Here is a 12057-nt window from a genome sequence, read left to right as displayed (position 1 = left end):
TGGTTTCCCTACCCATCTAATGAAGAGGCTGGACTAGAATGATTGGTAAGGTTCTTGCTTTCATTGATCTAGTAAAAGCAATCAGAACTGTTTTGTTGTTCTAATTAAGCATCAACTTGAAAAGGCAAACGGGGTCCATGCCTGATGGTGCACACTAAGCATCCGGAATCAGACAGACATTGGCCATGACTCCCCCTTTTGGAGAACCAAGACCACGATGGAAGCGCTGCCCACCTTTGCTGAGGCTGCGGCTTAGTCCGATGTAGGTGGCTGGCAGGTGGCGCATCCTGAAGATATTCTTGAATCAGCTCGTAGAATTCTGAATAGAATTAACACATGGCACGTGAACACTTCATTTAACAGCAGCATCTCTGGTCACCACCGTTTCATTAAGAAGATTCATCTTTTTTTTTTTTTTTTTTTTAAAATCAGGCTCCATGCCCAACGTGGAGCTCAACGCAGGGCTTGAGCTCACGGCCCTGAGATCAAGACCTGAGCCGAGACCAAGAGTCAGACCCTCAACCAACTGAGCCCCCTAGGTGCTCCAAGAATATTAATCTTTAAAATACACAAGTGATTCCTTTTGTCACTGCTTGCGTTGCTTTGCAGGGAAAAGACGTATGCCCTGCTGGAGTCCTTTTCCTTGTGCCTGTTCTCCTGTCTCCCCTCCGACCCCCATCACTGGATCCCCTTTGCCAAGCCAGAACCAACCAGAACCAAAATTAATCAGGGCTGGATATCAGCCACAGAGCAGGCCCAGCAGAAAACCCCGCAGTTTCCAAGGCAACCCCTGCCGTCTCTCTCCCCAGGCTGGAGGGGAGCCTTCCAGAGTGTACCCTTACGTGGCTCTGGAGAGAACCAGCGCGGGGCCAGACAATCCATGGACTTGGACTCTGGTTCCAGTCCTGTTTTTGATTTTCCTCTGGAAGGAGAAGGCTGACTCACATTTATTTGCTCCAGTTCTGGAAGGAGGACTTGAATTTGAATTGAACTGTTTCAGGGGTGAGCCGCCGAGAACAGATTTAAAAATATACCAGACCACTGGTCTGAGAATCCCTAGATGACCTTCCAACAGCGAGGAAGTAACGGAGGCAGGAAAAAGAAATAATTTTTGTCCCTACTTGGGGGGAAGGAAGAGTGGGGGAGCCAAGACACGGAGAAAGGGCTGGCGATGGCCCCCAACCAGAGCAGCTCCTGTCTTGTACCGTTTTTCCCATCGTTGGTGAGACTGTACGATGTATTGTCCAAACCAGGGCGCATTAGAGAGGGACAGGGGGAGATTTCACAATGAAGCCGGGATGACAGACGTAAACCATCCGAGGTAAGCCAGCACACATCACCCTACTTTGTGTGCTGCGTGATTAGAAGTCCTTGGAAACGCAGATCCCCCCAGCCCGTGGAGATGCAAACTCACCAGGCCCCAGAGATAGAGAGTCCTGGTCATCTGATGAGATCAGCTGGTGGGAGCAGAATAGGGGAGCCGAGAAACGTCTGAGGGCTTTGGACAGCGGCGGTTTGGGGATAGGGGACAGGGAGTCAAACGGAAGTGAACAAAAAGGACATTGAGGTGGGATCCGAGGGAGCACAGTTTAGGGTGGCCTCGGTCAGCAGTTCGGTGACTTTGTCCAGTAAAGAGTATAGTAATTATGATTTATGTTTGAACAGAAATACGTAACATTTCTGGGAAGAAAAAAAATCCCAACACAATACATATGAAAACAATGTGGTTTATGATTTGTCCTGTTTTCCCAATGAAATTCACTAACGGCAGACATCACTAAGATTATGAAATATGTTTATTATTACCCTCAGAAAGGTAAACTGAGTTTACCATACATAGCAAGCTAATGATAGGAGAAAATAAACTGAAAATAAACTGAAATATTTTTATAATATTAAATATACTTACCTCGGGTGAAAGCGTGCATGTTTGTTCTTTAACCAGATGAGCTTTCCTGATGAAATCATCTTAACACTTTAAAAGGGGTGTTTTAGGGGTGCCTGGGGGTGGCTCAGTTGGTTAAGGGCCCGAGTCTTGGTTTCAGCTCAGGTTTTGATCACAAGGTCTTGAGTTCAAGTACCATACTGGGCTCCATGCTGGGCATGAGCCTACTTTAAAAAAAAAAAAAATGATTTCAACATGAATTTGGGGAGTGACAGAACTTTCGGCCTGTTGCAAAGTACTCAAGAAATGTACTTCTGCTGTAGAAAAATTAACAGATGCAGGTAAATGAAATGAAGACAATAAAATCATCTTTAATCCAAGCTTTATTCAGATTTTAGTATGTATCCTTGCACACCATTTGTTATGCATTTTATTTATAGCTATAATTATTTAAACAATAGCTGTAATAACAATAATTATCATATTATGAACAGTTTTCCATATCAGCAAATGTACTTATAGACCATTGTTTTAATGACTATATAATATTTCACAGTATTGAATCGTTCATTTACCCAAATTCTTGGCGTTAGGTATGAGGCTGTGTCCAGACTTTCTGTATTACAAACAACAGGGTATGGAACATCTTCTCGTAGAATGTCTCTGTGCACATATAATGAATGACTCTGGAATGAATGACTTCAGTGGGCCGTGTGAGACCTATTAACTCTGGGCTCTGTGTATGATCTGATTGTGGAATGCACACGCCACAAGAACAGGGAGGGGACATGGGTTCTAGTTCCTGCCCAGGCACATAACCTGAGTGCATACCTTCATCTCTCTGTCTCAGTGTTCCGCTTTGTAACAGCACAAAGATTAGACCTTATCAATGCACCTGTTTCTTGAACTGGGTTATTGTAAGGATTTGATCGGGCAAGTGCATGTGAAAAACCATTTTAAGTCATAAAGCAGGGGTGACTGGGTGGCTCAGCCAGTTAAGTGTCTGCCTTTGGCTCAGGTCGTGATCCCAGCGTCCTGGGATCGAGCCCCACTTTGGGTTCCTGGCTCAGCGGGGAGCCTGCTTCTCCCTCTCCCTCTGCCCCTCCTCCCAGCTTGTGCGCTCTGTCAAATAAGTAAATAAAATCTTTTTAAAAAGTCATAAAGCAGTTTATTTACAGGGATTTATTATTTTCTTTTCAAAATGTTATTTAAAAAAAATCTATTACATCGACTTAAACTATTTCCAGTTCTCTAGGAAAACTGATTTTTATGAACCAACCGACAAGCATTGCAAATGTAGAAGCTGCAGCGCCTGAATGACCGCTTCCAGGGAGAAGCTACTAGAAACTCAGGCTAATCAGACACCTGCCTGCCCACATTCCAGATAATGATCGCAAACCAAAGGCAGAGGGAGCACCGGCTTTGCAAAGAAGTAAACTTTGGTGTACCATCTGGGGTTGGGGGGATGGGGAGGGGAGGCATGAGTAGCTCCCTCCCTCGCTACCTCCCCCTCCCATCAGCCAGGAGACTGCTCTGAAACTGGAGAGTGGTTTGGGGCTGATCCTGTCCAGCCTGAGAGAGACAGAGGCCAGCCTGCTGTCAGAGATAACAGCGGCTGTTGGAAGGGAAGTCTGGGGGAAATATTTTAATAAAGAATCCTGGGAATTCCAGCTCCAGTTGGAGAGGGCCCCCAGGGGGCAAGTCGGGAGCATGAATGGAAATTTGCAGCCTCAATTAACCCCAAAGAGACAATACTACAGCTGGAAACCAGACATGCCTCCCACATACCTGCCATTCACCCGTGGGATGGAAAGGCATGGGGGAGAATTCCACTCAGCAAACATGAAGGGGCCCAGAACCTTCCCTCCCTCTGACCCTCCCCCACAGGCCATGGGTGCACAACACCGGTGGGGGTGGTTGTGGTGGGGGCACCCTTCACACGGTGTTCTGTGAGTACCTTCTCCAAGGGCCTCTGCTAGGAGGAAGGGAGCACAGAGCATGTGCTCATCGCGCTCTCTGAATAGTTGCGCCAACAGTAGAGGCCGCAGAGGGGGGGGGGGGTGGGGGGGGGGGGGGGGGGGGGGGGGGTCGGGGGTGCCTGAGGGTCTCCCCCAGCCCACCCACCAGGTAGCTTGCAGGAATTCCACCTTAATTCTCAGGGTCCCTAAAGAAAACAACGTTCACTCCCTCTCCCACAGGAAGACATCTTGCACTGGGAGAAAATGGTAAATGCCCCACTGTAAAGACAATATTTTTGAGTTCACTGAAAGGTATGTTGTAAAGCGAACATATTTTTCTTCCCAAACTCCAAAAACAGGAGTTCCATGTAGCAGGTGGCCAACTGAATCAAGAGGGGGAGCAGACCGGGAAGGGTATTTCTGGTAGCAGGTGTGCTGGGGCCAAGGGATTGGAGCACCCCATTCCGCTTGAGCGGAGACGGGCAAGTGCCAGGCTTCTGGAAGCCCTTTCTTTGCCTAACTCTAATATCTTCACTGCAGTTATTTTAAGTTCTCCCAGCTGTTTAAAATACGATATATAATGCTGACCGAGTAAATGTAGCAGCACGCTTCCCCAGGTCTTCAAACTCTACTGATGAGAACAGGGAAGAAGGGGAAACATACTGGTACGACTGACTTTTATTTTAGTTGCTATTTAAGTGCAAAGAAAGGCTGGTAGTCCCTGATAAACAGAAAAGGCAAGGTTCTTCTGTGAACCATGGGTAGAAGAATACAAGCACTTCTGAGAGCGATTAATTCCCCTGCACAGAGGGGTCTCTGGTCTCCTGCCTTCAGTGGAGTTTGGGAAAAGCCTTCCTTTGGAGTAAATAGGTCACTTTTTGGGTGACTGCCCAAGATCAAGTTCCTGTCTTTGTTTGGTGACCATTTTTCAGTTGTTAACAAATTGTTAGGGGAGGGACAGATTTTATGTGGGTTTCTTCTCTTTACTGATAAGTTGGAGAAGAGATATATGGAAGCTCCAGGTCGGGGGTGAGAGGTTAGAGGTCATGTTGGGAGCTGCCTCTACCTGGGCATCAGGTGCTTAAATGGAGTGGTTTCTGAAGGGGAGGTGGTAGTTAGGGACCTAAGGGTTTGCGGTCAGCTATCTTGAAGACAGGGAGTGTGGAAGAAAGGAAGAGATAGTGAGAGAGGGGGAGAGGGAAAGAGAGAGAGAGAGTGCATGAGAGAGAGTGATAGAGGGAGGGAAGGAGACTATGAGTTGATGTAGCACCTTTAGGAGCCACAAAAGTCATCCTAGAAAATTTCCCTCAAGGCTGTTTTCACTCTGGTAGAAATAGGCTCACTGATAGTCCTTCATCACCTCTTAAGGGACAGCCTTGGAGGAAACTGATTAAAGCCCTTCTTCTCCCTTCTTGGTCTCATCCAGGGCTCTTAATTCAATGGGGTTTTCTCAACTGAGAAAGAAGTGTGAGGAAGGGGGCTGCCCAAGGGTTTGTGCCAGAGTGGCCCAGCCAAGAGAAGTGGGACATCTAGCGAGAGCTAAGACTTTACACCATCCAGTCAGCCTATGAGAAGCTCTGGCCTGCTTTCTGGAAGCTCTAAGGGCTCCTCTGGACCCCAGTGGGCCGGAGGAACCAGAGCTGGAGAGATGGGACAGGCGCTGTCCCGTGGGCCTTGGTGGGGGGCAGCCTATGCGTGTGTGTACTCTAGGGAGCTCTGAGAAGTAACTGGGGGGAGGGCAGGAGAGACCTGAGGTCCTCCTAATGTGGGTGGATTTAGGGATTTGCTATGGGACAGGGGAATCTTGGTTGGTATAGAACATCTATATCATTCAAAACATTTTTTACAAGTGTTTATTTTACAATTATGGGGGGAAAAAAACAAACCCAGTACAGATAATTTCATTTTGGAAAAAGAAAGTTGGGGGTAAGAATCAAGACTTAATAAGGTGCAGATGTTGGGGGCTTGGTGGGACCTATGCTCGTGGTCAGCTCCCAGGCTGGGCAGAAGGCAAGGGAGAGATGGTTGAGTTTGAAGTCAGAAGACAGGAGCTTTTCCTTCTGCCCTGCTCCTTTCTGTCAGGCAGCAGCTGTCTCCTGAGCCTCAGGGTTCCCCTCTGCAAAATGGGGTGGTTGAGAGGTTTACGTGGCACCCGACAGAGTGGTTGAGAGGCTAAGAAAACTCTCCATAAACACTGCTCTTTGTAAATTGCCACATAAATGCAGCGCGCTGACCCACACGCTGGTGTGTTTTTCTCCCTGCTGAGGATGGACTATTCATCATTCTTATTCATTCATTTGTGTTTCCATTAACCGTCATCCCTACACAGTTAATTATGGCTTCTGGGTAACGGAAACACAAATATTGTCAATGAGCACCTGCTCAGCGTTTTACTGCATTTCTGCTGCATTTCTTACTCTGAGACCCTGTGTTAGAGTGTGGGCGACCAGGAGGCCCAGGCAGTGGGTCTGGGGGGCCTGGAACAGAGCTCCATGGAGGAAAAGACCCCCGCCCTCAGCCTTTCTCCCCTGGTCTACAAAATGTCAGAGGATCCTGAACAGCTCCCTCATAGCCCCACGAGGCTGTGGTGAGGGGCCAGGGCCCCCTCCTGAACTTCAGGCATCCCTGTTGAAATACAAGATGGCAAGGCCATATCCACCATCATTCTGCCTGCCACCCAACTTTGGAGTCTTTGTCTGCCAGAGAAGTTTAATGACAGCTATACAAGTGATCTTGGATTTGCTTTGGGGGTTTTCCAAAGCAAGAGGGGAGAAAGTAATTTTATTTTTATAAAGATGAGGAAAATGCCCAGAAATCCTTTGCCAGCCCAGAGCTTTCTTCTTTTTCTCCTCCTCCTCCCCTTTCTTCTTCTTCTTCTTCTTCTTCTTCTTCTTCTTCTTCTTCTTCTCCTTCTCCTTCTCCTTCTCCTTCCCCTTCCCCTTCCCCTTCCCCTTCCCCTCCTCCTCCTCCTCCTCCTCCTCCTTCTTCTTCCTCCTCTCCTCCTCCTCCTCCTCCTCCTCCTTCTTCTTTTGTTCTATCTTCTTGATTCCTCTGACTTCCCAAGCCCCATGAGAGGCAAGTTTACAGTCCTGGACAAAGGGTGGTGTGTATCCTTTTTCTACAAGACAAATGGGAGAGGAGCAGGAAGCAAGAGAGACTCAGGGTTCAGAGATTTCTTCTAGAGAATTTGAAATCCTACTGCTGGAGTAGCTGCCCTGGTCCATAGAAGAAGAAACATCCCACGTAGGGGAAGAAGTAGAGACGACTTGCAGGGTCAGTGGGGACAAAACTGTCTTGGTCTTCCCGAGTGAGTTAGAGTTCCACAGAAAACCTAGTTTATAGTCTCCAACCTCATTCAGCCTGAATAGAGCAGAAGGGTAGAAGGATGGATGAAATTCTCACATGAGTTTTATTTCCCTTTGGCTCTCATTGTTTGAATATACCATGTATTTACCTATCCTTTGGTGTATGAACAGAACGTAAGTCCATGTATTTGATTAACAAGACTTTTTAAAAAAAGATTTTATTTATTTATTAGAGCATGTGCACAAGCAAGGGGAGGGGCAGAGGGAGAAGGAGAAGCGGACTCCCCTGCTGACCAGGGAGCCTGATGCAGGGCTCCATCCCAGGACCCTGGGATCATGACCCTGGGGTCATTAAGCATCTGCTTAACTGATTGAGCCACCCAGGTGCCCCTGATTAACAGGGTTTTTTTTTGAGCACCTACTGCATATCTGCGGGGGGGACATGGAGGAGATGTGCCATCAAGCACAGTGTGGACAGTGGAAGGAGCATGAGTGCCACAAACTCCATTTCTACCACCTTGTGACCATGACCAGCTGCTTACTGTGCTGGACCTCAGTTCCTTTGTCTGGAAGATGGGGCAGGTACTCCTATGGGAGAAACTAAACCACATGAGATAACATATGTAAATATCATGGTTAAAGGGCTTTGGGTAGCAAGGAACACAACCCACTTTGGAAAAGTTTAACCAAGAAAGGGAGTCGGGTGGTTGAAGGGTATTGAGGTCTCTTCTGGAATTTGCTGAAAGGTAAAGCAGGGGGGCTGCAGGGAGGGCAGGGACCCAGGCTGTTGTGTGGGTCTAGGCAGCAGGAGGATATTCAAGGTTCTGCTCTGGCTGCTGCTCTCTGTGACTCTCTTCACCCTCACTCTGATGTGAAGGGTCTGCATGGCTCAGTTAGCAACAGCCTGGAGGGCAGAGTCCCAGTCCAGGAGCTCGGGTAGAATGGGAAGTGGATGCCAGTATTAGCCTGCTACCGCTGTCACGACAAATTACCAGACTGGGTGGGGTAAGCAACCGAACTTTATTCTTTCTCACAATTCTAGAGGCCTGGGATCAAGATGTTGGTGGATTTGTGGGTTTTTGTTTTTGTTTTGTTTTGTTTTGTTTTAGCAAATTTAATAATTTCTTTGCTCTGTACATATATGTTCTCCTCTGGAATTGGAGTCCAGTATGCCAAAACTTTTTGTTTTTTATTTTTTATTTAAATTCAATTAGGCAACGTATAGTACATCATTAGTTTTTGATAGAAAGCTCAGTGACTCATCAGCTGCATATAACACCCAGTGCTCATCACATCACGTGCCCTCCTTATTGACCATCACTGAGTTACCCCATCCACCCATGGACCTCTCTTTCTGCAACCCTCAGTTTGTTTCCCGAGTCAATTTTTTTCTGAGGACTCTCTCCTTGGCTTGTAGATGGCCATCCTCTCCCTGTGTCTCTACGTGGTCTTTTTTCTGTTGTGTCTGTGTCCTAATCTCCTCTAATGAGGACACCAGTCATATTGGATCAGGGCCCATGATAATGCCTTCATTCTGACTTAATGACCCCTTTAAAGATCCTTTGTCCAAATAGTCACATTCTGAGGTACTGGGGGTTAGAACTCCAATATGTGAACTTTTTGCCATACACATTCAGCCCATAACAATGCACTCCAACAAAGAGGCTTGCTGGGGCCTGGGGAGATGTGTCCAAAAGTGTATACTCAGTAACGACCCTACCCTAGTGACCAGAACGTAGTAGGCTCTTTTCAAACGTCAGTTGTCTCCTCTCTTCTGGGCAAAACATGAGATCTCTGTTATCAAAGGGCTCCTCCTCCTCTGGGGAGCCATGAAATCTCAAGCCATGGGAAGGACATGGACTTGGAACTCAGGGGTTCAGGTTCTCAGTCTGGGCTGTGCCACTGCTCACCAAGTGGGTATGAGATGTTATATTTCGAGTCAGTTCCTTGGGTGTAAAATAGGGAGGGTTGATAGAAGTGAGTGGACTCCATGATCCAAGGGCTCGTTGACTCCGAGCCCTGCAGTGGTTTAAGGGCAGGGTGCCAAAGTGAGGAGCAGTGACTGGTGTTGGCTAGAGTCACTGAAAAAACATTTGTGCTTGCTCAGAACTGGGTGTTTCCCATAATCTTAGTCTGGGCTGGAGCCAGCCATCCTCTACGACTGGCTGACTTTTTTGGTCAAAAGGAACCCATCTCCTTTTCTTCCGTGCTTCTCCCCCAACCCTCAAAACCAAACAAAGAAACTCTGCCCCTTGGAGCCAAAGCAGCACATGCTTTGGGGGGAAGTCTCAGAGAAAGTCAGTTTCTATTCGTTTCCCTCAGTCATCATCCTGCCTGCCAGGCTCTAGCTGTGACCGACACAGCTGGGATGTCTTAGTGCAGCTCCACATGGTGCCCTGGAAACTCTGAAGGCCAATTACTGGAAAGAAGATTCCGGAAAGGGTCTGCCAGGATGCTGGTAACAAAGTGAGGGAGTTAGAATGGGAGTCAGACCAAGATAACCCCAGGAAGATCTCCTCAACTCTGTGTTCTGGAATGTTCCCACGAGGAGCCTGCCCTGGGTTCACTGTTTAATTGGATGACTCTTGGAGTTTCACTTCACACAGAATCCCTTGCTGGAGTTTGAGAGCTCAAGGGATCTACTCCTCTCCTCTTAGCCTGCATCCAGAAATAACCGAGGATAAGGAAAAAGGGAAGGAGCGTGTGCTCCAGGAGCACATTAATGATAGAATCATACACAGGCCTATGAAACTGATGGTAAGGAGGTACAGACCAAATGCCCTGTGTCTCAGATCTTGATCTGGCCAGCTCTGAAGGATAACAGAGGGAGCCAGGGGCTGAGTGATGACCCTGTAACTCTTTCCAACAAATGATGGAGGAGCCTTCTGCTGATGGATGCCCTGCCTCACGAAAGGAAATACAAGGAATAAGGAAGAAAACCTTCTCCACCCTGTTGCTCTCCCCAAGACCACCCACCCAAGCTATGCAGGGTGAGAAGACTTTCCTGACACTTGATGTGACAGAAGGGAGGTCGCACTGCAGGACACCGACAACTTAACACTGAATATCAGCCGCTAGCCCGCTTTGTCTTTGGAAATCCTTTGGCTAGCCCGTCACCAGGAATTCTTCCCTGCCTTCCTCCTCGCCACGCTACAGGCCTCCTGCTGTTGAGGAGACTTCTCCTGAAAAATTCCTTTTGTTATACAGAGAGAACTTTAGCTGTTCACCCACTTCCCTGGACATCCGAGGAGCATCAGAGTGACCTGTGATCATCTGTCTCCTTGGAATTTCACCCTTTGGCATCTCAGAAGGACTACCAGGGATTTTGCCCTTTTTCTGTCCTTTGTCTGGGAAGGTGGCTGGGAACAATCGTAGATCATTACTTTCCCACTGTGATGATTGATGCCACCTCCCATCAGAAGGCAGAAGTGCCTACAGTTAGTGTGGGTGTTTGGTAGAATCCTTTTTATTTATGGTAAGACCTTATCATAATGCGCTAAGTGGTCTCCTCTGCATTTAACAGGGTAATGAGATCAATGGAGTGAGCCTGTACGCTAGGTCAAGGGCCAATCAACGAATTATGATTTAAGTTTTGAGAATGGTGTGAATTATGAAGCAAACTTCATTCTTTTTCCAAATAGAATCCAGATTCCAACTCAACTTATTCAATAGTCCATTCTTTCCCCACTAATTTAATTGCTTCCTAAAGTATTTACTAGAAATGCACGCTGATCTGGGTACAGGTTTTGGACCCTATGTCAGTTGATTATTTGTCTGTTTCTGTATCAATAGCACACTTTGAAAATGATCATCTTATGGTGTATTTTGGTATCTCTTGGAGCACATTCTTCCATTGCAACGCCTTTCCTAACCTCTTCTGGCTTCACCTATGGGTTTTTGCCTCCCATTGATTTTTTTTTTTTTTTTTTTGTGATCAGCCTTATTGAGGTATAATTTAAGTGCAATAAAATTGGTGGGAATTAAAGTTACTGTACAATTCGATGAGTTTTGACAAATAGGTAACGTCACGTGACTACCTTTAGTTATGACAAAGAATATTTTATTACTCCAAAACCTCCCTTGTGCCCTTTGGCAACCAATCCCCTCCTCACCTCGGGCCCCTGGCCTGCTCTTCTTCCTTCTGTCACTGTGGGGTTTTGTCCTTTTCTGGCATTTTGTGGTAAAGGAATCCTACGGGGTGTCGTCTTCAGTCTCGGACTTTTTTCCACTTAGCGTAATGTTTTTGGGATCACCCATGTCCCTGTAGGAAGCCGCAGCTGTTCCTCTTTCCTGCTGGTGATGACCCATTGTGTGACTGTTACAACTTGTTTTCCATCCACTGTTGGAGGCACCTTTGGGCTGTCTCCTGCTTCTGACTGTTATGAATAGAAACCTTCAGGGGTCCCTGGGTGGCTTAGTCGGTTAGCATCGGACTCCTGGTTTCAGAGCAGAGCCTGCCTAATTCTTTCTTCATCTCCCTCTGCCTCTCCTCACTCACTCTTTCTCTCTCTCTCAAATAAATAAGTAAATAAAATCTTAAAAAGAAATAAAAACAAACAAGCCCTTTCAGATTAACATTTGTATACAAATCTGTGGGTAGACCTATGGGTCTGGGAATTGGGTTAGGAATTTGGGTAAATTCCTAAGGTCTGGATTGCTGGGTCATTGTCACGTGGGAAGTTTATGTTCACCTTTATAAGAAATGTTTGTGTGTTCTGGTTTCTCTACATCCTCACCAGGACTTGCTATTATCAGATTTTTAATAGGTGTGTGGTGGTACCTTGCGGGCATTTGAGTTTGCATTTGCCTGAGGACAAATGGTAAACACCTGTTCATGCACTCACTTGTCACCCGTATTGTTTTTTGGTAAAATGTCTGTTTAGGCTTTTTGATTTTTTTTTAAAGTTGT

The sequence above is a fragment of the Enhydra lutris genome, unplaced genomic scaffold (genome assembly GCF_002288905.1).
Source record: "Enhydra lutris kenyoni isolate GAN:26980312 unplaced genomic scaffold, ASM228890v2 scaffoldscaffold43, whole genome shotgun sequence".
Classification (NCBI taxonomy): domain Eukaryota; kingdom Metazoa; phylum Chordata; class Mammalia; order Carnivora; family Mustelidae; genus Enhydra; species Enhydra lutris.
This window is presented reverse-complemented; position numbering follows the sequence as displayed.